This window comes from Oryctolagus cuniculus, chromosome 3, assembly GCF_964237555.1.
Source record: "Oryctolagus cuniculus chromosome 3, mOryCun1.1, whole genome shotgun sequence".
Classification (NCBI taxonomy): domain Eukaryota; kingdom Metazoa; phylum Chordata; class Mammalia; order Lagomorpha; family Leporidae; genus Oryctolagus; species Oryctolagus cuniculus.
In genome coordinates this window covers 102,698,035-102,725,079 of record NC_091434.1, presented here as the reverse complement: position 1 = coordinate 102,725,079, position 27,045 = coordinate 102,698,035, and the positions used below count along the sequence as shown (strand labels likewise).

The 27,045-nt window shown below is 39.1% G+C and overlaps 1 pseudogene; it reads left to right on the top strand.

Moving 5' to 3' along the window:
* LOC103348827 (tyrosine-protein phosphatase non-receptor type 2-like) overlaps positions 1-26,132 on the top strand; it is a 192,028-nt pseudogene extending 165,896 nt beyond the window's left edge.
* Positions 26,133-27,045: the final 913 nt, after the last annotated feature.

Here is a 27,045-nt window from a genome sequence, read left to right as displayed (position 1 = left end):
CCTAGGAGGCATAAATTGCACTGTGAAGACATTTTGAGGTGGGTAGGGATTTAATAATCAGATGGTCTTTCAGAGCAAAGGGATATTTGGCATGATCTATCAAACCACTAGCTATAATGAAATAGTAAATATTTTATTTCTTACCCAAATATTTTGTTTCTTCATTGACACATATTCTTCCAAATCTCTGTATGACTATATTGGTCACTAAAACACAGCTGAATGAAAGATGAAAATAAACGTAGAGTTTTCTAAATTATAGACAAAACTACCCCTTTCAGGAGTGGCTCAATAATTGTACTAAGAAATTCTGAATTCCTCTGTGTAGTGAAATTATTAAAATATGTAGGCTTTGGAATAAAGAGGACCAACAGGAAATTCATTCAAAATAATTCACTGGCAACAATTATGGACCAAAAAACAAAATCCTAGGCAGATATTTTATTCCATCTGTTTAATGAGGGACTGGGTCTATTTTTTTTTAATGCACTCTAGTGATTGCTTGGCAAGATATACAAAAGCCTAGAAATGCTTCCAATTATCCATGTAGACTGCCAGTCATATTTCATTTGTAATCCAGCACACCAAGAAATCTAATACAGCAGTATAGTATCTGAAGATAAATTGCTATTTCTGTTTATTCAATTAAATCTCAGACTCTAAATAATTGAAGGTTTTAAACTTTGCAGGGTTTTGTTTTAACACTAAGTTATATCATTTTCTTTTCTTTTAATCCCTTAAATTCTCTTTCGAGCATCACCTGAGTTACTGCTCAGTATTTTCTGGTCTAACATTCTCAAACAGGATTAGTGTGAAGTTCATAATAAAATCATGTAACCCTAATTGGTGTGAATAAATTATACATCAGTTATGTAATTTCTCAGTATCTAGAGCTCATCTGACATAATTAGAATTCAATTATTTAATTGCTAATTGGAATTAAGCTAAATTATTCTGGTCTCAAGATAATGTATAGTGAATGTAGAATGTAAGGTCGGTATTGTTTCCATGCTTTTGATACTTATAATATAAAGGACATATTATGTAAGCATTATATGAATGAGGATTATGAAGACCAAGGACGGACTATAATAGACACTTCTAAATGATAGCTTACACATCCAAGTGCTTGATGTGCCGTTAAAATTATTTTTGTGGAGGATACTGCCCATTTTCATGAGCCTATCATTATTCAAAACCATTTTTAATTCCTACATCCCAGCCCACAAGAATAAAATCATATTATTTTCTCTAGCTTAATATCTTGCTTCTGACCAAAAATAGTATTGGCTAGTTCAATCAGTCAGGCACACTACTCACCAGGGTGGCATCTAAACTGCATTTTGGGCTTTTTCAAAAGAGGAAATTCATCCTCATGAACAAAGTCTTACCCATCTCAAGAATTCTCCATAGGTGTATCTCAGGTAATAGTAGAAAATGAATTAAAAAATAAAAGACTAAATATTACATCTTTTAATTATATAATTTCCTATGTTACCTAGTATAACAAATTGTTTTTACACGAGTTGTTGAAATTTCAGATATGTTTTAACTTTTTTTTTAGAAAGATTTATTTGTTTATTTGAAAGGCAGAGTTACAGAGAGGCAGAGGGAAAGAGAGAGAGAGAGAGAGAGAGAGATAAAGTCTTCCAACTGATGGTTCACTCGCCAAATGGCTGCAACAGCAGGAGGTGGGACCATCTGAAGCCAGGGTCCTGGAGCTTCTTCCGGGTCTCCCACATGGGTACAGGGGCCCAAGGACTTAGACTATCTTCTACTGCTTTCCCAGGGCATAGCAGAAAGCTGGATTGTAAGTGGAGCAGCCAGGACTCCAACCAATGCCCTTATGGGACGCGGGCACTGCAGGCAGCACCTTAACTGGCTGTGTCATAGTGCTAGCCCCTTGTTATCCTCTTTAACGTCATCAAATAATAGCTTACATAGCAAAGGTATTTGTAAAAAGTACCAGACATGGTTTTCCATTTGATTTTTGGAACTCAGAAGTGATAAATTCAGACTTTTATTTGTTCATGGTTATCTAAAGTTATTAAGATCTCACTCTCTATATATAACATATATATATATATATATATGTATATGTATATGCACCTGGCATATGTGTGCATTACTCATAAGGTGATTGCAAGAATCACTCTATTAGCTTTGATAACAGTCATCAATACTATACCAAACATACTTAAGATAGCACTAATGACTTCAATCAAAATATATGATCAGAATTATTATCTAGTCACCTGAGAAACATTCTTTTCTTTTTATTTATTTATTTTTTTGACAGGCAGAGTGGACAGTGAGAGAGAGGGAGACCGAGAGAAAGGTCTTCCTTTGCTGTTGGTTCACCCTCCAATGGCCGCCGCGGCAGGCGCACCGCGCTGATCCGATGGCAGGAGCCAGGAGCCAGGTGCTTTTCCTGGTCTCCCATGGGGTGCAGGGCCCAAGCACTTGGGCCATCCTCCACTGCACTCCCTGGCCACAGCAGAGAGCTGGCCTGGAAGAGGGGCAACCGGGACAGAATCCGGCGCCCCAACCGGGACTAGAACCCGGTGTGCCGGCGCCGCTAGGCGGAGGATTAGCCTAGTGAGCCACGGCGCCGGCTCAGAAACATTCTTTTCTAAAAGTACTGATTCATTATCCACCATAATTCTTTATGCTGTATCTTTTAAGGCTTACAGGAACTTACTAGACCATATGGTAAAAGATAGTTATTACCGGGACCAGCGCTGTGGCCCAGTAAGTTAATCCTCCACCTGCACCACTGGCATCCCATATGGGCGCCGGTTCTAGTCCAGGTTGCCCCTCTTCCAGGCCAGCTCTCTGCTGTGGCCTGGGAAAGCAGTAGAAGATGGCTCAAGTCCATGTGCCCTTGCACCCTCATGGGAGACCCGGAAGAAGCACCTGGCTCCTTGCTTCGGATTGGCGCAGCTCTGACCGTTGGCGCCATTTGGGGAGTGAACCAGCGGACGGAAACTTTTCTCTCTGTCTCTCCCTCTCACTGTCTGTAACTCTAACTCTCAAATAAAATAAATAAAATCTTAAAAAAAATAATTATTACCATGAAATTTACATCCACTTGTAGATACTGCTTCTCATTCAAATACATATTTCCTTGATGAAATATTTTGTGGGTAGATATTGTCAACCTTGATGGATTAAATGCATTTTTATTGGATATAATAAAGTTGTTGCAATAGAATATCAGCTTGTTTCTTTACTTAAGAAATCAGGGGTTTGTACTGTGGCATAGTGGGTAAAGCCACTGCCTGCAGTGCCTGCACAGCACTGGTTTGAGTCCCAGCTGCCGCACTTCCAATCCAGCTCTTTGCTGTGGCCTGGGAAAGCAGTAGAAGATGGCCCACATGATTGGGCTCCAGTACCCATGTAGGAGACCCGGAAGAAGCTCCTGGCTCCTGGCTTCAGATTGGCCCAGCTTCAGCCGTTGCAATGGTCATTTGGAGATTGAACCAGCAGATAGAAGACCTCTCTCTCTCTTTGCCTCTGCCTCTCTGTAACTCTGCCTTTCAAATAAATTAATTAATTAAAGAAAAAAGAAATCATATTAGAACTTAACCCAAAATAAAACAAAGACTTAAAGTCTTAACAAAATAACTAAAGAAAATGTAGAAATTGCAATTATTTCACAATCTAATCTATGATGTCAAAAATAAATTTGATTTTTTTGTTACCAATTATTTTGCATTCTCTAATGAGATTTGCTTGAATATATTTTGGAAAAAAAGCTTTTTAAAATATTTATGTATTTAAAGGAGAGAGGGAGGGAGTGAGGGGCAGAGAGAGAGAGAGAATGGTCTTCCACCCACATGTCACTATCCAAATGGCCACAACAGTCCAAAGCCAAGAGTGCAGAGCTCCATCCGGGTTTCCCACAAGGTTGGTGTGATTAGAGTACTTGAACTATCCTCCACCACTTTCCCAAGCACATTAGCCGGGAGCCAGATAAGAAGCAGAATGGCGGGGACTCCAATAAGTGTTTGAATATGGGATGCTGGCATTGGAGGCAGTGTCTTAACTTGCTGTACCGCAACATCATCTCTTAAAGCTGACTTTAAACTCAAAATGATTACGTGGTTTCTAAACATAAATTTGCATAGGTAAATGTTTTTTTTTTTAATTTTCAGAAGTTTTTCTCTACAAAAAAATTGAAATCTGTGATAGAAAATTAAAATAGTATTACTGTTACTAAAACTCGTAAGGCACACCAGGGTAAAAAGGTTTCTCTTTAAGTAAAACTGCCCTAATGTTCTAATTAATATAATGCTTCCATTCTATTATATAATTATATATATAATATTTAAACAGTGTTTCCTTAAAATGCAAAATGTGTATATGAAATTCAGTTTAAGTTGGATAATTTGTAGTGTTCAGATATTTATTCAAAGTTGTTTTAGAGCAGATAGCTTTGTGCCAAGTGGAATAAAAATTTCTATCCTTTAGGAACTCATTTTATTAAGCCAGCAGATGTAAAATCAAGGCGTTATCATGCTCAGAATGTTATATCAGGGGAACCAACCTCCTTCCAGATACTCAAAATATAACCCCAAGTATTGTGTATCCTGCTGTTCAGTAAGTCTCCTATGTTATATATTCAATTTAACAGCAAATGTGCTCTTAAATTAATGAAGTTTAAACTATAGGGACTCTCTTTTGCCTGGTGTCTTAGGCCTTGGAGCAGGATATAGGAATGTAGGGGGAAAGGCTTATGGGTTATGTTCAGCAGCTAATAAAAATATTATGTTCTTTGTCTGAAATTTGGTGATTTTTGTGATACTCAACACTTCATAAAATAAATAATTTTTCTGGTATAGTTCTCATTCTAAATAGATAATTACACTCTGCATCAATAATTTTGCATATTTGTTTCCTCAGAATTATAAATTTCTAAGCTTCAGAGCCCATAAATCTGACCCCACTGTAATAACTACTTTTCTCAACCTTTCTTATCTTGTAGTCTAGACTCTGAGTTTTTCCATTCAATTTCCTTTTATAATTTTTAAAATTTGTATTAATTTATTTTCTTTCTTATTTGAGAGGTAGAAAGGCAGTCAGGGGAAGAAAGAGAAAATGAAAGAGAAAGAAAGAGAGAGAAACATTTTACATACATTGGTTCATTCCCAAAATACTGATAAATGCCAGGACTATGCCAGGCCATATCCAAGAGTGCATGTCAGGGGCAGGAACCCAAGTACGTGAGCCATTATTTTCTGCCTCCTTGGGTGCATGAGCAGGAAGCTGGGTGGGAAGCAGAAAAGCTGGAACTTGAACCAGGTACTCCAATTATAGGCAGTGGGCATTCCAAGCAATGTCTTAATTGTTGAGACAAATGCCTATCCCTGATGAAACTCTGTTTTTTGAAAGAATTACAGAGATAGGGAAAAATAGAGAGATATTCCATCTACTAGTTCACTTACCCAATGGACTCAAGGGACAGAGCTGGGCAGGGACCAAGTCAGGAGCGAGAAGTTTCTTCCATGCCTCCCACGTGGATGCGGGGGCCCAAGCACTTGGGTTATCCTCCACTGCTTTTCCGGGTGCATTAGCAGGGAGCTGGATTGAAAGTGGAGCAGCCAGGATTTGAACTGGCACCCATAAGGGATGCCTGCATTGCAGGCGGCGGCTGAACTTGTTGTGCCCCAATGCTGGCCCCCAATGAAACTTGTTATATTGCAATTATGATATTAGTTTTAAATTGTCTACCTGATAGCATGCTTCTTTCATTAAAATTTCCATCAGTCACAGAATAAAATACATATCTATAATCTGCTTACATGGGTTATAGTGTCCTGTTGCTGCTTTAACCAATTGTCAACATTAAGTGGGTTAAAAAGACAAAAATTGGAGTTGGCATTGTGGCACACAGCAGGTTAAGGGCCACTTCCTGTGACACTAGGACCCCATATGGGCACATGTTTGAGTCCCGGCTGCTGCACTTTTAATCGAGATACTTACTAATGGCCTGGGAAAAGCAGCAAAAGATGGCCCAAGTGTTTGAGCTCCTGTTGCCCATGTGGGAGGCCTGGAAAAAGCTCCTGGTTCCTGGCTTTGGTGTGATACAGTGCTGGCCACCATGGCCATCTGGGCGTGAATCAGTTGATGAAAGACATTCTTCCTCTCTCTGTAACTCTTACTTTCTTAACAAATAAATATTTTTTTAAAAACCAACAAATTTATTATCTTACACTTCTGGCGGCCAGAAATCTAAAAATGAAGATGTTAGTAGACTGCATTTTCTCCACTACAAGCTCTAGGAAAGAATCTGTTCCCCTGCCTTTTCTGGCCACTATGTACTACCTGCATATTCTAACTCATGGTTCTTTCTATGATTCTCCATGCAAGCAGAGTAAGCACCTTCAAATCCTTCTCCTCTGTGCCTTCTGCTTCCCTGGTCACATCTTCTCTGATTCTGACTCTCCTGTTACCCTCTTCCCTTTAAAAACCTTTGCAATTACATTCATTTCCCTGAGATAATCCACCATAGTCTCCTCAACTCAAAATCCTTAACCATGTCTGTAACATCCTTTTTGGATACATAAGCGTATATATTTACAGGTTCTGGGGACTAGGACATGGACTTCCATGGGGGACTGTTATTTCTTCACACATATATGGCATGCCTAACTTTTTAACTAGCACATATCTGCCCTTCTAATAATATCTCATCATAGGCTATCCCCTCAACAATACATTGGCCTCCAGAATAGCATAAACAAAAAATTCATTCTTATGATGTACTCAAGCTTTAAACACTCAATTAATTGTATGATGTTGCAGAATGTGTTTCTGCATGTTCATAGATGAGGAATTTGAACACTAGACAAGATTGGGGATGCACACAGCCACCAAGTTGGAATCCACATTCAAACTTGTGTCCCCACACAGGCACTATTAACTGCTAACCAGTATTCTTTTACATGTGCAGCTCCTCCAAAGTTTTACCTGAGACACTAATTGTGTCATGATTATACCATTTTCTCCATAGCTCTATGTGCCTCCAGCCCTCCTTTAAGTCCCGACTCATTAACACTTACTTGAGTCTCTTTCAACATCTGCTTGCCTCTTCAGTCTTCCATGCTCTCAGTTGTACAACCTATTCATTTCTATTCTGCCCATCACATTACCAGTGATCATTTAGTTAGCTACACTTCTCCCTACCTAAGATGGGTAGCTGAGGAATGAGATCATCCCTTTAGTACTGTATTTCCCAAAAACCTCCTGCTGTAACTGAAACATAAGAGTTATTTAATAAATGTTTGTTGAATAAATAGTAAAGTATTATGGATGGCAATGATAAACATTACTTAGATTATTAAATAACAAGGGGATCAAACAGCACAGTTTGGGGCTGATGCTGTGACACCATGGGTTACACTGCTACTTACGACCCCACCATTCCGTATCAGAGTGCTTATTCAACTTTTGGCTGTTCCACTTTTGATCCAACTTCCTGCTAACATTCCTGGGAAAAGTACTGGAGGATAGCTCAATGGCTTCCATTACAGCTACCCACATGTGAAACCAGAATGGAGTTCCAGGCTGTTGGCTTCAGCCTTATGCATGCCTGGATTTGTAGTCATTTGGGGAGTGAATCAGTGGATGGAAGATTGTTTCTCTCTTTCTCTGTGTCTCTCTGTCTCTCTATCCCTTCCATGTCACTGTAGCTTTACTTTTAAATAAATAAATATTTTTAAAAAATATAATTTCATTGATAGTGTCAGGTAATCCAGCATGGCTGGAGCATGGTATAAAATGGGGATGACTGTCAAAAAGTCATCCTACTGAGTCAGAAAAGAGCCAGATCATAGAAAGCTACATTGAACCACAGAGCTGGGACATTATGCCCCAAAATTTAATCATAACTTAGATACTAAATTGTTTCTGAATGATTTTTTAAGTTTGATAACATGACAGTATGTAATTATTTTTTCTCCCCCAATTCAGAGTGGTAGGGTAAAAAGTCAGATGAATGCCATACTTAGTCATCAGTTCTACCCTGAAATAGCTCAGTATCAGCACTTCCATTCTGTTTGTGCCATGCTTCACTAGCTCTTTAAGGAAAATGAGAAGTTGAGCCATTGACATTCTACAGACCTTGCTTCCTTGGTTCACCTTATCAAGGGGAGAGAGGAGATCTATTTTTAAAATACTTATTAGCAAGTTTTGTCAAAGGGAATTCCCTATTTTTAGGAAACACTCTAAATTTTAAATGTGTTGATGATGAAATAAGTTCATAAAATAATCATCAGGGACCTAGTAAATATTGCAGAACACATCATGACTAACAGAGTAGAGAGCAACTTGGATTATTCTAATCCATGATGAGCTTGAACATGGTAAAAATGGCATCAGCATCCTTCAAAGGCAGTGCAAGGTGGCTGGGAAACCGATTGATTTCTCAGCAGAATTCTATGTTGGATTATAACAAAGGTGTGAGTGGGTCTTGGTTTGCTCCTTTTTGCATATTAAGAAACAAACATCCAAATAGTTGAATTCCAAGATACCAACATTGGAAACAGTGGAGTTGACACTTTAGCATGGTGATGTCTTTTGTACCACATATTTTCCCTCATTCAAGGAAGCCAGTTAAAATTTTCAAAGCGCATTCAACTCCATAAAACAGCCAGTCTCATGGCAATGAGGTCTTTCAACCCAAATATCTAACATCATTTCCATTCTTATGTATCACAGTTCCTTTTTGTGACACTCAGGAAATAGGAAGCAACACAGTTTCAAAGTTGATTCTTTTAAAAAATGTTTGCTTGTTTGTATATTTTCATCTACATGAAAGGCAGTGTAAGAATGAGAGTGAGGCCGGCGCTGTGGCTCACTAAGCTAATCCTCCGCCTTGCGGCGCCGGCACACCGGGTTCTAGTCCCAGTCGGGGCGCCGGATTCTGTCCCGGTTGCCCCTCTTCCAGGCCAGCTCTCTGCTGTGGCCAGGGAGTGCAGTGGAGGATGGCCCAAGTCCTTGGGCCCTGCACCCCATGGGAGACCAGGAGAAGTACCTGGCTCCTGCCATTGGATCAGCGCGGTGCACTGGACGCCGTGCGCCGGCCGCGGCGGCCATTGGAGGGTGAACCACTCTGCCTGTCAAAATTAAAAAAAAAAAAAAAAAAAAAAAAAGAATGAGAGTGAGAGCAAAAGGAAGGGGGAGCATCTCTTCCATCCACTGGTTCATTCCCCAAATGCCTGCAACAGCTGGGAATCCGGAACTCTGGTCTCACACAGGAGCAAGGGCCCAAGCACTTGAGCCAACATCTTCTGCCTCTAGGGATGCACTGGCAAAGAAGCCTGATCAGAGGCGTTGGAGCCTAACCTTGAGCCAGTACTCCAATATATGGGATGCAGGCATTCCAAACAGCAGCTTAACCAGCTGAGCCATGACACTCATCAATCAATGTTGATTTTTAAGAACTAATAATTTTCATGAATGATACCTATATATGTTGCAGAGATAAGACTTTTCGATGTAGAAAAATGGGGAGGGAGGTTAAAATGGTCTTTAATTAGCTGCTAAAAACTGACTAGCATTGCAAGTTTTAACAGATTTTAGTTACTTAGAGAAATCTATATTTGTTAATGTCTGCAATGTGTTAAGTATTATTTTAGGCACCAGAGTGGCAGTGGCAAACCATCAGCACTGACCTTGCCCTCAAACAAAATGAATAATTTAATAAAGAATCACAGTTAAGTTTGTTAAGTGCTGTGAAAAGGTATTTCAGGGGCTTTTAACCTAATCTAGAGTGATCAGGGAACGTTTCCAGGTGGAGGAGCTGTTAGTTGACACAAAAAGAATGAGTAAGAATCAATGGGATGAAAAGGGGATGGCAATGCCAGAATGTAAATCACTCCAGCTGGCCTCCTTGTCCTGAGGGGATACAACTTCTAGAAATGAAATCGTAAAGGGAAGGGAAAGTAATGGTCAGCCATAGAGAAGGTCTTATCTCACAGTTTGCTGTTCAATGTCAGGAAATGAAAGGCACTAGAAGTGTGGTAAAAAGTATGATATTTCACAGTTAAGCAGTCCATTTAACAAAGGTGCAAAAAATGGAATTTTTTTCTTGATTGATTTTTGAACCTCTGTCAGATGACTTACTGAATAAGCTTTCAAGTAAATTCAACCCAACTGAGCAAATTTTCAGGCCACTTCCCAAGAGTGTAGCCACTTTGGGAGCATCTAGTGATGCTCAAAGGATCATCACCATATCACTGTTTCCCCCTTAAAGAGCATTCCTCCTTCTCTCTTCCATGTCCTACTTTGGAACTCACAGGCCTGGGTCCCTGCATCTCACTTCCCAATAGTAGTATGTAGCATAGAGTGCAAATGGCAGTGCACCAAGCAGGGGGCTATGTCATACTTGCTTTGTGCTGCTATCACAAACACATAGTGCATGATTTGTTACCAACAGAAATCTCTTTCTTAGAAGTCCAGGCACTTGAGAAACCCAGGGTCTGGTGCAGGAAGGGTTAATATCTGGTGAGGGCTGCTCTTTACTTCTAGGATGGCATCTAGTTGCCACATCCTTCAGGAGGGAGGAATGCTGTGTCCTTACAAGGCAGGTGGAGCAAGAAGGGCTAGAGAATGCAGCCCTTTCATAAAGGTTGCTAATCCTAGTCATGGCGATGGAGCCCTCAGGACTTAATCGCCTCTGTGTTGATGTGTTTGTATCTTAGATGGAATAGGGTGTTGGTCCTGGCCCAGTCAGTCCTCTCTCAGCTTCGCATGGGCAGTGCATGTGCAGTGCATCAAATGTGATCCCCTCTGCCTGCACTGATTTTTTTTTTTTTTTTTTTAGGCTGGCTTCTCAGCTTGCCCTCTCAGCTAACATCTACAGTTCACTTTGGATATGATTGTACGACTGTAAAGGAGTATCTGAGCGACTCTCATGCCTAAGTGTCAGCTTCATTGTTCCTAGGACTCATCTGTGGGGCTTCCTTTCTTGTGCTGAAACTAAAAAATAGCCGCATTTCTCCCTTAGATTTCTCTCTTATCTTTCATGAAACTCTTTGGTTCCAACCCCACCCTTTGCCCTGGGTGAAGGGATAGAGATACTACATTTTTCATACAACCAGTTTCTCTTTTGTGGTGCCCACTTTTTACTTAGTTCAGGTGTTTTAGCCTTGGAACAATTGATACTGTGCACCTTGGAATTACTGACAGTTTTTATGGTGGGACCTGTCCCCTATACTGTGAGATGGTTAGTAGTTGTTTGTCTTCTACCGTTAGATTGCTTTTTCAGTTCTCATTGTCATCAAAATGTCTCCATACATTGCCAAATGCCTCATGATAGGAAAATTACTTTCCCATCACCCCAGCAAAGTAGTAATTTTATGTACTCTAGTGCAAAAAAGTTAAAAGTTAAATGGATTGTATAAAATGAATGAAGTTTAAAATATTTTCACTTTCATGCCAGAAATCTAGGTTTTATTCATATAGTTCTTCGCTAATCTCAGGGATATTATAAATTAATATATTTTATTTGCTAAACACTGTTAAAATTGGCTTTGCCACCTTTGGGTAATGGTTAACTGCACACCATTGGTGCTTCCAAATCAATGTTTTCCACATTGTCTGCTATAATGGTTTTACCAAACATGTAAAAATGATTCATGCTATAGAATTTAATGAAAACATTTCCATCCTTCTCATCAATGTAACTATTTATTTATTTTAATTTTTTTAATCTATAGAACCCCTTAAACACTGCTTGGCTACCCCCAAATAAATCTCATATCAACTTGCCTTACTTTTCTGTTTTCTTACTCAGTAGAATCCCAAGGTATCCTTATTCCTCCACGCTACTGACCTATCACAGCGCCCTTCCTCTATTTTCTCTGCTTTGCTCTTTCTATTGTAGCAAAGGTAGAATGGCTCTGAGAACAAGCCTCAGATAATCCTCGATCAGACCAAGCTGTGTGTGTTTGAATCTGGTACACAATCCAGTATACAAACTTTAAGGAACCCAAGGCCTCATTTTCGTCTATCTTAAAGCTGTTGTTTTTCATCTACAGCTATGTTCTCATTACTTTCACAATTAATTTGTGATACTTTTGGGAGTAAAGAAACAAAACTATTTGAAAAGGGAATATAACTTTAAGTTTAATGCAAACTAATGTACAATCATTTGGTAGTATTGAAAAAAGAGGAAGAGAACTGCAACTGTTGTGTGTATATACCAGTCTAGTTTATTTTAATGTTCTTACTATAAATGTCTGGGTTTCCACATTATTATAAACAGGAATCTAAATCATTGCAGCCAGTTTTATGGAACAAACAAAACATTAATAGGAACAACAAAATTAGGAGCAATAATGCAGTTTCTAACACGTTCTAAAAACCCAACACACAACTAACCTGGTAGCATAATTCTTGAAGTACACATAATACCAAAGATGATTTTTTTTCTTTAAAGTATTGCAACAGGATAAAATTACAAAAGGTCACTTCTAGTGTAAAATGAAGTTAATTAAAATTATACTTAAAAGTTGACAGAAATTACAAGCTTGTTCTTAAAACCTAATATATTTTGGAAACTCCAATGTCTAATGCAATTTTAGGTGTGTAGTAGGCACTTAATAAGTATACATCACATGAGTAATTTTGAAGTATCCCAGTATAATAAGTGTATTGTACAGAGGAATAAAAAAGACATTTGTTACAGTGTTGACATATGATTACATAAATTAAATGTTCAATAAAAGCTTAGGATTTAACCATCAAATGTTATCATGGGGAAGTTGAATAAAAAGCTGTAGAGTGTTGGCATAAAAGGTTACTGCATGTGTTATACGTTCCCTGGTATTCATAACACTATAGAACCCATTCTACATGAGTGTGGAGTGGACCAAAATAGTCAATCTTAATAAACAAAATATGGTATGAAGTGTTGGCAAGCCTGATATTAAGTGACGTAAGATCACGATCATCATCCTTTTGGTTCTTCTTATTTCCTTGCTGCATGAAGCCAATTGCCATGTTTCAAGGTGCTTTATGGAGAATCCTACATGGCAATGAACTGAGAGTGGTCTCTGGCAAAAACAAGTGAGGAACTGAGGCCCTGAGTCCATCAACCTACACAAAATTGGATCCTGGCCACAAGCATGCCTTGTCTTGAAAGCGTTGCTTCTCTCAGTGGAGCGTTGGTTTGGCCTGGAGCCCAGGCAACTGGGTAACCTATGAGCAGTGTGAAATCAAATGGTCAAGGGAAGTCATGTCAGCATTTTCTGACTCAAAAAGTGGTAAGTGGTAAGTGTTGGCTTAAGCAACCAATATTGGATATAATTTTTATGTAGTAGTATATTTCAAAAGAAAAACCTCCAGAATATAAATCCTGTCTTTGTCTACAAGACTATTATAACTCCTAAGTGAGTATACTAGGCAGCTCACTGATTCTAAAGCCTATACATTTAGAAATAAATTAACAAAAATTAGTACTGTTTTGGTCACAGTCACTAATCTATGACTTTCGTCTAACATCTTGCATAGAGGTAGAGCAACAGACAACCAAACTTTGGGATTTGCAAAACAGATATGAATGGCTGTAATAACAATAATAGTTGCTAAGGGGAGAAGGAGGTTGCTTATAAAAACAGCAGAGAAAAGCAAATGATGCAAGTATTGTGTCCATGGACAATTTATCACTCAAAACACTGCTGAGCACTTGCAGTATACCATTCATTGTATGAACTCTTTGGCTACAAAAATGAATGAAACTTGCTCTTTGTTCTCAAGAAAACTGTAGTATAATGGAAAAGATAGATGCATGAGACGTACGTGCAAACTTCCGCTTATGATATAATGAGTATGTGCTATGGAATATGTTTGTGTGGTGGGTAACAGGAAAAGCAGCAGCTTCTCTGGGCGTCTATCAGTTGGGTACTCCAGGAAGTTGTTCGTGAGACAGACTTAGAAGCATGTTAGCTTTTATAGAGGCTAACACCTGTTGAAGCTAACAGAAGAAAGAGGAATGACTGGGAGAGCCTCAGGTCTAGATACAGACCTAACAATGTCTTATTCAAGGGAGCTCCTGAAGACAGACTGCCCTCTTGAGGAGTTCTGTTTGAGGATCAAAGGCTAGAGCCTGGTCACTGGCTGGGACTATTCAGGTCTCAGAGGATGTTTTCAGCTCAAACCCCAAGATGGCTCATCAGGGATAAACAGCTGGAGGCTGTCAGGCTGCTATGCAACTTGAAGGTTGCTGTAAAGTTGCTTCTTTAAAGGAGAAAAGATTCTTCTCCCTGGAGAATTGAGGCAGGCTGTTTAAAACATGGAGCACTGGAACTGGGCTTGAAAGCCTAGAAGACCAAAAATGAATGAGACGAAGAATCGGAGAACTGTATAGTCAAAGGCTCAGAGGCTTTCATTGGCACTCTGTGTGGCTCGGAGAGGCTGGAGGGAAGACTGCTTTTGGGGAGATACCCAGCTTTGAGTGTAGAGAAGAGGACAGGTGTTGGGAAATTAAAACCTACATGCCTTATGTAGTTAAAACTCATCTCAAAACCTAAAATGATGCTTTGAAATTTAGGGTTTTGATCATAAAAGAATAACATTTTTATAAAGTTATTTTAAATCAATATGTTAAACAAACAAGACATTGTAGGTTCTTGAACCTATTTCGTAATACTATAACACACTTGTTCACGAAAACATGTCTAATGAATAGTAATTCTATGACTCTTGTTCAACTGGGGCTGATAATTACAACAGAAGATGGCTGTCTCTTAGAGAATACGTTTTCATGACAATAGGATATTTACTTAAACAAGTTTCTGTTTGGTTTCATTAAATTGCCTAAAAACTAAACATCTAATAGAAAAGCACTGGAATCTCAGGCTCCCCTGGACTTCAGACACACACAGACTTATATGAGTAACCGTGAGGAATCCGAGAGTGGATAGGAAAGACTTCTACATACATCTAACATTCTCATCGTCAATGAGAGGGCAGATAGGGTAGTGGGCTGCACATCCTCAGAAGGATATGAAGGGACAGGAAAGCTGAACTGGGAGTTACCTGACTCTCCAGATGTACTTTCATGCCCTCGGGAGGAGAAGCTTGGCTAGAAATAATTTTTTTTTTTTTTTTTTTTTTTTTTACAAAAAGTCCCAGATACACTGAGTGTACCCTGTGCTGTAGGAAGCTTAGAAATGATAACAAACAATGCGGCCTATTGGAATTCATGCCATTGAATGATAGCCCCAAGTTGAAGTTAAGCTGGGCCTAGTAGTTTGCTTCTAATAAACAGAATTGATAGTTTGTCACTTATGGGATTAAGTTGCTATTTATGGGATTAATTTGCAAAGGCTATGCTTCTCTATAGCCTGCATATTCTCTCTCTTCTTTCTTCTCTCTCTCTCTCTCTCTCTGTCTCTGTCTTTCATCTCATATTCTTGCTCTGATGAGGATAGCTATGTTGTGTGTTTCTCTGAAAAAACTTACACAACCAGGAACTGAAGAATGCTCCAGCCAACATCCAGCAAAACACCAGGTCTTTCCCCAGGTTAGCCTTCAGATGAGACCCCTGATTCCTCCTTTCTGACCACCATACACACACACCTTAAGATGAGACACATTTGAGATCTTGCCATTAGAAGGTGTGGTTTTTGACCTGTTACAAAATACCATCTCAGCTATAAAACATGTCTTGCAATTCTTTCATTCCCAGAACTACCATCTCGAACTATGGAAAAAGTTCTAACTGGATTCAATATTTTACATTAAGTGAAATAAAAGAGCTTCTTAAATATACAAAGAGGATTGGGTATTTCCTGCTTTAAATACTTCAAGGCTTTAAGCAGCAAAAAAAAAAAAAAAAAAAAAAAAAAAGTAAATAAAATAAAATCAATAATTTATCCAACAAGAGGGTGTATATATTTGACCTTTGCTTATCCTACCAACAGCATGATATATCACACTTTTTTCTTCTTATCTCTTATATTTTAAAAAAATGACAGAACTTAAGCAAACTTCAATGGTTAGATTACTTTTGTTCTCATGGTAGGTGATCTGTTTTCTGTCACTACATTTTCCCAAAATATGTACTCCTAACTTTATAATTGAGTATCATTCTTTTACTGAGTTGCTTATATTTTGCTCATTAGATGATTCTTTTAAACTTTAATTTTTCTTATTCATTAAAATATAAGCTTTTTAAGTACGCATATCATGTCTATCTGTTCTTTCATCCACAGAGTGTATCAGGGTGTTAGTGCATACATAATGGGCACTGACTAGATAGTTGATAAAAGAATAGACACAAATAGGTTTTGCAAAATATCTCATCCTTTATTCCAGATTTCACTAAATGACAGTGTGAATTTCCCTGACAAAACCTAGGACTCTGTCCCAGAGGTGTCATGCTCCTTCAGCCAAAACTTCCCACCCGCTAACTGCCAAAACATCCCCAGCCTTATTCCTGCCAACCTAGCCAGTCACTTACCAAGATCAAGCAAATTTATGCCATTAATTCTTCTGAATCCATCACCTGTCCCATTTTAATGGAGAGCAATTACCTTCTAATCAGACTCCTGTACTTCCTTATAAATAACAACAGATAATTATCTTATTATTAGTCTTCTAAATTTATTTTATACATATAAATATATTTATAATTAATATATTGAGTTAAGTGTAATTTACAAGCCTAATAATGACTTTAATACAATAGCACTTAGGTGGGAACTATACTGATTTTAATCCTATTTTTATAGGTAAGATCATTATGACAAATAAAAGATCTTCCAAAGGTCAGACAGCTTATAAATGAAGGTTACTAGTAGAAACGAACATAATAGCAGATTTGAGACTTATAGGAATAGTGCAATTAGTGAGGAAATCTGGCCCTAAATTATGTACAAATTCCAATTCCCAAGCACTAATTTGGCCCTCACTCATGAGAATATATCCTTTGTCTTGTTTGATACCATTATCTTTCTAAAACACAGATATGACCATGTCACACTCCCTACCCTGCCCCTGCAACCAGGATAATGGGATATAATCTAAGTTTTTCGGTGTGAAATACACGGCTTTCTGTATCCTCTTATCTTCCCATCTGCCCTTCTCTTCACCTGCCACTTCTGGTCCTCACCTATCCATCTGCTCTTACACATTTGATCACAAATTCTCACACACATTTTTCAGACCTTTCTATATTTGTTTATACCATTCTTTTTTCTGGAAACCCTTCTCTAATTTCTAAACTTGGATAAATGTCAGTCATTCTCTTATATTTAGTTTAGCTACTATTTAATCCAAGTGATTTTCCTACATTTTATTTAGATTACTTTATTTAATAAGTCCATTTTTTATTTTCTTCATTGACAACCATAGTGATTGGGACATGGTATATATTAAAAACATACTATCAAAGAGCACGAAGAGATTATGGGTAGGAAACTAGAGAAAAACAAAATATTTATCGATTTAGATAAAATATATCATTTCATTCAGTACTTGTAAAAACTATGACCTATATACTATTCAAAGACATATTTTATAAATAAGGAAACACATCTTCTTAGAAATTAAATAATTTATCCAACTTATACTAGGGAATTTGAATTCAGATTTACAAAATAGAAATCATCCTACATATTGTATATATTATGTATACATATGTATACACACTATATATGTATATGTATGTATGTATTTATACATAATATATAATGTATATATGCATATATACACATAATATATATATGTATATATAACCCTCGTACAAGTATATTACACACAACAAATTATCTTTCTAATGATTTCTATCCTTTATGGTATAATTTCCATGATCAACATATTCCTCCAAGAACATTCTTTCATTAATTCATATTAATTCATTGAAACATCTATTATGTACTGATATACCAGGAAATAGTCTAGCAATTGGGGATATAGGAGTAAATAAAAATTGCTTCATTATGTCATTTTTACAGTCACATATTGTATCATTTTACAGTCATGTATTGAAGAGGGAAGAGCAAGGCAGCAAGTGAAAAAATACATAAAATATTAATTTGGTTAACAAGTGCAGTGGAGAAACGTGAGTTAGGAGAGAGGTAAGACATTAAGGAGCAATTTGTATCTGTAAACGTGGTGGTAAGGGAGGCCTTCCTATAACAGCATTTCATTGGGATCTGAAAGAACATATCATCGGGTCCCTGGTTTCTGTACAGCCAGGAAGTTGATGTGGAAGGAATGGAGAAGGCCGGGGGATGCTGGTAGGACATAAGGAAAAAAATAGAGACTGGTTTGGAGGTGCAAACAGGTAGGGCCCCAGACGACACTTTAATGACTTTAGTAAAACTGTGAGTTGGAAAGCTATTGAGAAAGGAAGTAGTATGATCTAATAAGGTTTGAAAAGATCACTCTGGATATTGTACTGAGAATAGAATATGAGGATACTTCAAATTTTATGGGAAACTGAATTAAAAATAACTTTATTTTGATGCAAACTTTTTGAAATCCATGCATACAAAGGTATTCATAAGGAAAATAAATATTATGAAGAGAACTAATCATAATTTTTTGTACCAAAATAGCTAATTTTTTATTCCATTTTCCGTGAACTTTTTGAAGTATTTGCATGCAAACAAAAAAGAGCCAAAGTAGGGAGACCAGCTGGAAGATATTTTAGTAATGAATGTAAGACAGTGTGGGGGGCTGGTGCCATGGCTCAATAGGCTAATCCTCCGCCTGTGGCACTGGCACACCGGGTTCTAGTCCCGGTCGGGGTGCCGGATTCTGTCCCTGTTGCTCCTCTTCCAGTCCAGCTCGCTGCTGTGGCCCGGGAGTGCAGTGGAGGATGGCCCAAGTGCTTAGGCCCTGCACCCGCATGGGAGACCAGGAGACCTGGCTCCTGGTTTTGGATCAGTGCAGTGCACAGGCCGCAATATGCCAGCCGCAGCAGTCACTGGGAGGTGAACCAAAGGGAAAAAAAAGGAAGACCTTTCTCTATCTCTCTCTCATTGTCCACTCTGCCTGTCAAAAAAATAAAAATAAAAAATAAATTAAAAAAAAAGACAGTGTGGGGGCTAGAACCAGATGGTGGGACTAGAAGTGACGAACACACAACTTTCTATACAGTGGATGGAGTGTGGAAGAGAAAAAAATGTGAAATGAAAATTTATTATCATCCTATTACATAGTGTGAATGTGAGAAACAGAATCCAGTGATATGCAATAAAATGTGAAACCTCTTAACATATTTTATCACTATTCATAGTAAAATAATTTTGATATCCCCATTATTTGAATAAAATATATTTTATTAGCTTATTCTTTTAAATATTTATTTATTTAATTGAAAGTCAGAGCTACACAGGGAGAAGAGAGGCAGAGAGAGAGAGAGAGAGGGGTCTTCCATCCACTCGTTTACTCCCTAATTGGCCGCAATTCCGGGGCTGCGCAGATTTGAAGCCAGGAGCCAGGAGCCTCTTCCAGGTCACCCATGTGGGTGCAGGGCCCAAGGATTTGGGCCATCCTCTACTGCCCTCTCAGACCATAGCAGAGAGCTGGATCAGAAGTGGAGCAGCTGTGTCTCAAACTAGCGCCCATATGGGATGCCAGCACTTCAGATCGGGGTATTAACCCACTGTTCCACAATGCCACCCAACAAAAACTATTTTTAGGTTTTAGTTTTTGAAGTGATCAAAATTGCTATTTCAGAAAAAAAATTGTTAAAGATTTTTTTATTTATTTGAAAGAGTTAGACAGAGAAACAGAGGCAGAGAGAGAGAGAGGTCTTCCATCTGATGGTTCATTCCCCAGATGGCCACAAAGGCCAGAGCTGAATAGTTCCAAAACAAGGAGGCAGGAGCTTCTTCCGGGTCTCTCACTGGGGTGCAGGGGCTCAAGGATTTGGGCTGTCTTCTACTGCTTCCCCAGGTCATTGCTGAGAGCTAGATGGGAAGTGGAGCAGCAGGAACTCAAACCAGTACCCATATGGGACGCCAGCACCGTAGGTGGCACCTTTACCCGCTTTGCCACAGCACCAGCTACAGAAAAATTTAAAATACTGCTGATGTAGGCAGGCATACAGGTTAAAATTGATTAGGTTTGTGAGCTGGAAGACCGTGTCTTCACCATGCCCCTGTGTGACCTCATGCACCTACCTGGCCACACCTGTGCACCCACTGGCCAATTAGGTTAATTAACCACTCCCCTTTGGAAGTGGATTAAAAGACTGGGACATGGTGTGCCCACTCCCTTTCCTTGGCCTTCTGCCAGTATAGGGCTGGCTGTGGCCCTGTGCCTCCAGAGTGCAAGGCTGTCAGGTCACCTGCCTCATGCTTTCCGGCCTTTATGCGCCCAGATTTACCTCTCCTATAGATAGGGCCCTCACTCCCCTATGCATCTTTCTCAATGAATAAAAGCTTAAAAATGAATCATGCTGCCTCATTTATCAATGCCGGTATTCATAATTCTTCTCTGAATATTAGGCCAGAGCCCACACAGGCTTATTAATATTGGCAATTTATTAATAAGAATATGGTTATATTATATGGTATCCCAAGTTCTTATTTTATATGGCACCCCAGACAGGAATTTGAGGGAATTTTAAGGGTACCATATTCCGATATCATATTATAGGGGGTCAATCCTGATATCATTGCTATTTCAAAGCACCTAAAATGATTATTACATTTTTGTTTCTATCTTTATTACTTGTATTCATACAGATTATCACTTAGGAAAATGTAGCCTATCTCAAGAAATTTTTGCTCAGAAAGACGTTTGCAATTTTTAATCCAGTGTCAATGAGACATCTAATGGCTAGCAGTAGGCAGCAATCAGAATGCCTCTCCTGTGCTTCTCAGGAGACTGAGGCCTATGAAAGGTGGTGCATGTCATGTTTATTGCCTGAGCAGACCTTGAGCCATCCACTGTGCATATATAAAATTAAAGTTTTAACTGAGGCTGGTGAGCAGTGATATAAAAATAAACAAGGGCACTACCACTTTCTGAGATGTGTCTTTGTGTGACTGTAAAAATGATATAATAAAGCAATCCAATGTGGAACTAGAGAAGAAAGAATGGAAAGCACAGTGAACTCAGTAGTAAGAAGGTGTCATTACGACCATAGAAGTAGAAGAAATAAGTCTTTTCTTTTGCCTGGCCTAAACATCTGAAAAAGAACTCAAATAGACATCAATAGCAAAGCTTTCTTGGTTATGCTTATTAGGTGATTCTATTTTAGATTCTTAACTGAACTGGAGGCATCACAAGGGAAGAAATGTCAGCAGAACATAATGCTATTGATCTGACATTTACTCATGAAATTATCTTCCAAATATCTTTGCTGAGGCATCCTATTACTACCTTTATTTTTTCCACAATGCACAGAAAGGTAAGCTCAGTTCATCTCTAAAGTTAGAAATACTATAGGAATCTGGCATGAACTCGCATTGCTGTTTCAACCCACCAAAAAGCACTAAGTTAAGTAAGGCAACAGGAGAGAGGTGACTATAAATGGAATTGATTATTTCTCAGGGGATAGAAGGAGAGGGGAAGGTTAAATAAAAATAAATAAGATTTTCTCAGCTTGGTAGTCACTATCTGGCAGTATATAAAGTGCATTTGAAAGTTTAATGATGGTTCCCAGTACTGAACATCTCTTTATTAACTAATGTGAAAGGATCAGTGTTTAAAGTACCAAGAAATAATGGCTTTAAAAATATATTAGTTATCAAATGAAAACTACCTTATCAAATAATAATTTGGGATAATGCACCCTAACCAAATGAGTATATAGGTATTATTGATTTTTTTTTTTTTTTTTTGGACAGGCAGAGTTAGACAGTGAGAGAAAGAGATAGAGAGAAAGGTCTTCCTTCCGTTGGTTCACCCCCAAGTGGCCACTACGGCCGACACTGCACCCAAGCGAAGCCAGGAGCCAGGCGCTTCCTCCTGGTCTTCCATGCTGGTGCAGGGCCCAAGCACTTGGGCCATCCTCCACTGCCTTCCCAGGCCACAGCAGAGAGCTGGACTGGAAGAGGAGCAACCAGGACAGAATCCTGCGCCTCAACCGAGACTAGAACCTGGGGTGCTGGTGCCACAGGTGGAGGATTAGCCAAGTGAGCTGCGGCGCCGGCCGGTATCATTGATTTTTAAAAGTTTGGGAGCTGAATTTTTTAATATTTATTAAAATGATCAATTTGCTACCTATGCAAGAAAATGAGAACACTGGATAGAAAACTGAAATAGAAAGTTTACCAAAGGAAATGAAGCAGAATAATGAAAGCAGGTAAGGCAAATATTCTCAAGTGTATCTTTGATAAACATGAATTATCTGCATTAGTCTTTATTGCAGTATTCACGCTTTCCCTTTAATCCAGCACTCCTCAGTCTAGGAGACAAAAGGAAGGAAGAACACTTGGTGAAATAAAACAACTACTAGGGGCCGGCGCTGTGGTACAGTGGGTTAATGCTCTGGGCTGAAGTGCCGGCACCCGATATGGGTGCAGGTTCAAAACCTGGCTGCACCACTTCCAACCCAGCTCTCTACTATGGCCTGGGAAAGCAGTAGAACATGGCCCAAGTCCTTGGGCCCCTGCACCTGGGTGGGAGACCCGGAAGAAGCTCCTGGCTTCGGATTGGCACAGCTCTGGCTGTTGCGGCCAATTGGGGAGTGAACCAGTAGATGGAAGACTCTGTAACTCTGACTTTCAAATAAGTAAATAAATCTTAAAAAAAAAAAAAAAAGAAACAACTACTAACATTGTAAAGACAACAGGGTGGGGGAAAGATCTGATTCAAAAGCCAAGCAAATGGTTTTCACTTGTTCAGATAGAGTAAGTCTCAATAACAAGCTGTCCGTACTCAGGTCTACTAAAATGACACTCAGTGAATTACCAACATAGACTGACCAACAACTCAAATATTATTCTTTTAAATGAATCTTTTGGAAATAAAATCATCCTAAAATTAGATCATGCAAAGAGTTTGAACAGAGCAAATATTCATTGACTTTTGCAGGGAGTATAAAGAAAATACCATTTCTCATTCTTCGCTCAACATAGAACTATCATGGATTGGCAAACGATAGATTTAAATTTGTTACTTTCCAACATATCTAATTGTCAGCATAATTTAGCATTTTGAGATAGAACATCTTTCAAATACTTCCTGGTTTTTATATTACAAGCACACAGAATTTCCACTTCAACATCATAAAGTCTGAACATTGTAAAAGATGAGGATTCCTGCTAACACACACTCACACACAGTCAGCAAGAGATCTATTAGAAAGTCCCCTGAAGAAGTGAGAGGAATTGAAACAGTTGTTTTACCTTGAATCACAAGTACTTTAGAGTGGAAGAGGAGATTGCTGAGGATTGTGGCACATGATAACATCTTGAATAGGTGTTGATGTATTTTTGACTGTGGGGGGAAAGCAAGCTGAGTCACTTCATTTGGAACCAAAAACTAGCCCTGGCAGGTGTTTTACTGCATTAAGCATATGGCCCTCAAAATGTCGATGACACCCCTACTGCTTTCATTTTTTTTAAGTCAGCCTATTAATAACATCTGACAGCTGGGTCAAAAGCATATGCTACTTAGCCTTATTATGACTCATCAGGCCCTTACCAGTGATTATTCAACCTTGAAAGTTGTTATCTTGTGTGTTTCAAATTATGACTGCCCAGCAGAATATGAATTTCAGACTGAAAACTTTATAAGATTGTATACTATAACTGAATTTACTGGCCCAAGTAGTTCAATCCTTTTATGTGTGTAGCAAAATCAGCCTTTAGAGTAGATGGAGGCCGGCGCCACGGCTCACTAGGCTAATCCTCCGCCTTGTGGCGCCAGCAGCCAGCACACCGGGTTCTAGTCCTGGTCGGGGCGCCGGATTCTGTCCCAGTTGCCCCTCTTCCAGGCCAGCTCTCTGCTGTGGCCAGGGAGTGCAGTGGAGGATGGCCCAAGTGCTTGGGCCCTGCACCCCATGGGAGACCAGGAGAAGCACCTGGCTCCTGCCATCAGATCAGCACGGTGCACCGGCTGCAGCGCGCAGGCTGTGGCGGCCATTGGAGGGTGAACCAACGGCAAAGGAAGACCTTTCTCTCTCTCTCTCTCTCTCTCTCACTGTCCACTCTGTCAAAAAAAAAAAAAAAAAAAAAAAAGAATAGATGGAGTGGTGCGATCTATAATGTGATGATTCAAGGGACCCTGGGATGGAATACTCTTCAATACTAAAACCCCCAGGGAAGGGCAGGCATTGTGACAAAAGCAGGTAAGTCCCTACTTGTGAATACCTGCAACTCCTATTGCAGTGCAAGTGGGAGTCCCAGCTACTCTACATTTCCCATCCAGCTTCCTGTTAATGAGCGTGGAAGGCAGCAGATAATTGCCCAAGTACTTGGGTTCCTGCCATCCACATGGGAAACCCAGATGGAGTTCATAGTTTTTGGTTCCCTCTTTAAAACTCAAGGACAGTAACACTCCAATTATTCCAATCTGCTAACATAAAATAAGAAATTGTTCATAATTGGCTTGGGTATGTACAAGAATAGTAGAAAGGGGAGACCATTACAATAATGAGCATAAAAAAAGAGTAGTGAATTTGTATAAAGATGATTGACATAAGGATAAAATCTAGATTTTTCTAGTGCTCACTATGTGAACTGTGCACCTTCATGGATCCATTTACTCTTCACAACGAAATAACACTAAATACTAAATATTAAATGCATAACACAATTCCTAAAAATCAAGGCTGGCAAATAATCAAACACCTGGGTTACAAAACCAAGAGAAATATTTAAAGATAGTACCTCTTCCTAAAAATTGATCTTGAAAGAGGAGCTGAGAAAAAGAGAGAGGAGTGCATTCTGTGTGAGCATGAATACGTTCCCCAGCTTAGGGACAAAAACCCTGAGCTCTGTTGGATTCCACAAGACCAAAATTACTTCAAAATCTCACTACGAGGAAACAGTTAAAAACGTTCCTAGGCATTATTTATTTATTTTTGTAGGTGGTTTCATCTCTCAGTCATCTCTAGATGAACTTGCATTATATGACAGTAGGCTCCGAGCAGGCAGAGGTAGCACCAGAGTGCTTTGATGCCCAGGCCGACACTTATTTCGAGCATGTCATTAAGAGCTGTTGTGTGATTCTGCCAAACATAGTTTAAAATCCCCCACATTATAGGTTACAGGATGAGCATGTAAGAGTTTCTTATTATAGAAATACAAGCAAAAAAAAAAAAAAAACAAAAAAACAAAACAAAACAAAACAAAACAAAAAACCTCTTGCATTTTATACAATATTCTGAGGCTCAGGCCAGATTTCTGCCAGGATATCTCCTTCAGGGGCATTCTGAAATGAGTCTGAGGACGGCAAAATCTTGGAACACCCTGACCACCAAGGAGTAGAAACAAAGCCAGCAGTGAAATTACTAAAGCTTGGAATGGGGAGCAACAACTCTTTTTTTTTTCTTTTCTTGGAAGTTGAAGGCTGTATCAGAGACTCAGTACCAAGGCTGAGACTGAAATTGTGGCTATGAATCAGGTCAAAGAGCTGTGGAAGGCACCTCTTTTAAGGAACTGTGTCGGTTTCTTGGCACGGTGCCAGGGATAGTGACCATTTCTCAAGCAGTGCTGCTCAGCTGACACCCCAGCTGCTTTGGTGGGGGGGGGGTGTGGGTTTCAGGGATCTAGTCAGTCAGAAATCAATATAAATGGTGAATTCAGCCTTAACCCCCACGAGAAATTTTGCAGTTCATCTTTAAGCAAAGCTGAGAAAAATTTTTGCTCACTTTCGGTCCGTTTATTGAATAGAGTGTGTTTAAATGTAGTTTTTAATTTTATTGACTGAAGCACACACATACGAAACTGGCTCAACTTTTCATTGACACTTTGCAATCATACGTTGTTATTATAAGTCATGAAAACATAAATGACAACACTACCAACAAGTGCTGTTATATGCAGAATACTTTAAAACTGGTCCTCAGAGGTGTGCACTGCTGCTGTTTTTGTTTTAGTGTAGGTAGTTAAGTAATTTGTCAGTCATGCAGGCTCCTGCTCCCAAGAGCATCTGCTCTCCGCACGGTGAAACTGACTAACAATGAATGTCTGGTAGAAATGCGCTCCTGCTGATAGGTTTTGAGTACTCAGTGCAAAAAATTTGTGCTCTCTTAAACTTGTAATAATCCCAGGAGGAGGCAGAATTTGAAATGCAATGTAACATTAATAACAGCAATGATTTCTTTCCCTCTGGCACTTGAAAAGAGAAAGTGGGTGTCCATCCCAAAACCAAAGCTGGGGATGGTAGTTATTTCTTATTTCCCTCCATGATTTGTATCTGTTCTAACTACGTATTTATCAAGGCTGAGAAACCATGTACTTAAATAGTCTAACCAAGGACAGTATTTGATATTTTTTTAATCACTTATTTTCTCTAACTTTAAAAGTCACAAATATTTTCTTACTCTTCCTTGCTGCATAAAGGAGGTTTGGTAACATAAATCATTCCTTTACATACATATCTTAATAATATGAAAATGCAAGTACTTAATGTCACTACTGTTTCGATAAAGAAATTGCACCATGAGGAAAGATGAGATCTGCAGGAGACATCCTTTCTGGCTTCTGGGAAACAGAGCATCCTTCAGAAGAGACGATTATGCGCACAAGGGAGAACCATGATGCTGACAGCGCACGTGCAGTCCGCTCAGTGCTCCGTGTCCGCATCGCCCATCAGTAGGTGTGTGCAAGAGCTGAGACATGCGCCAGTCAGCGTACCTGTTAATGTATGATTTAGCAATATAGCAGTTGTCACTGCAGGTCATCTCTAAAGATTTGAGAAGCCCTCCTTTCTTCCCATTCTGCTATGAACTTAAAAGAGTGGAGACGGATTTTTTTTTTTTTTTTCAAGAACTTTCCCTGCAAGTAACTGTTAATAACCTGGATAGGGGCTGATATTGTGGCACAGCGGGTTAATCCACCGCCTGAAACACTGGCTTCTGAGCTCTGATAATGTGCCTGGGAAAGCAACAGAAGATAGCCCAAA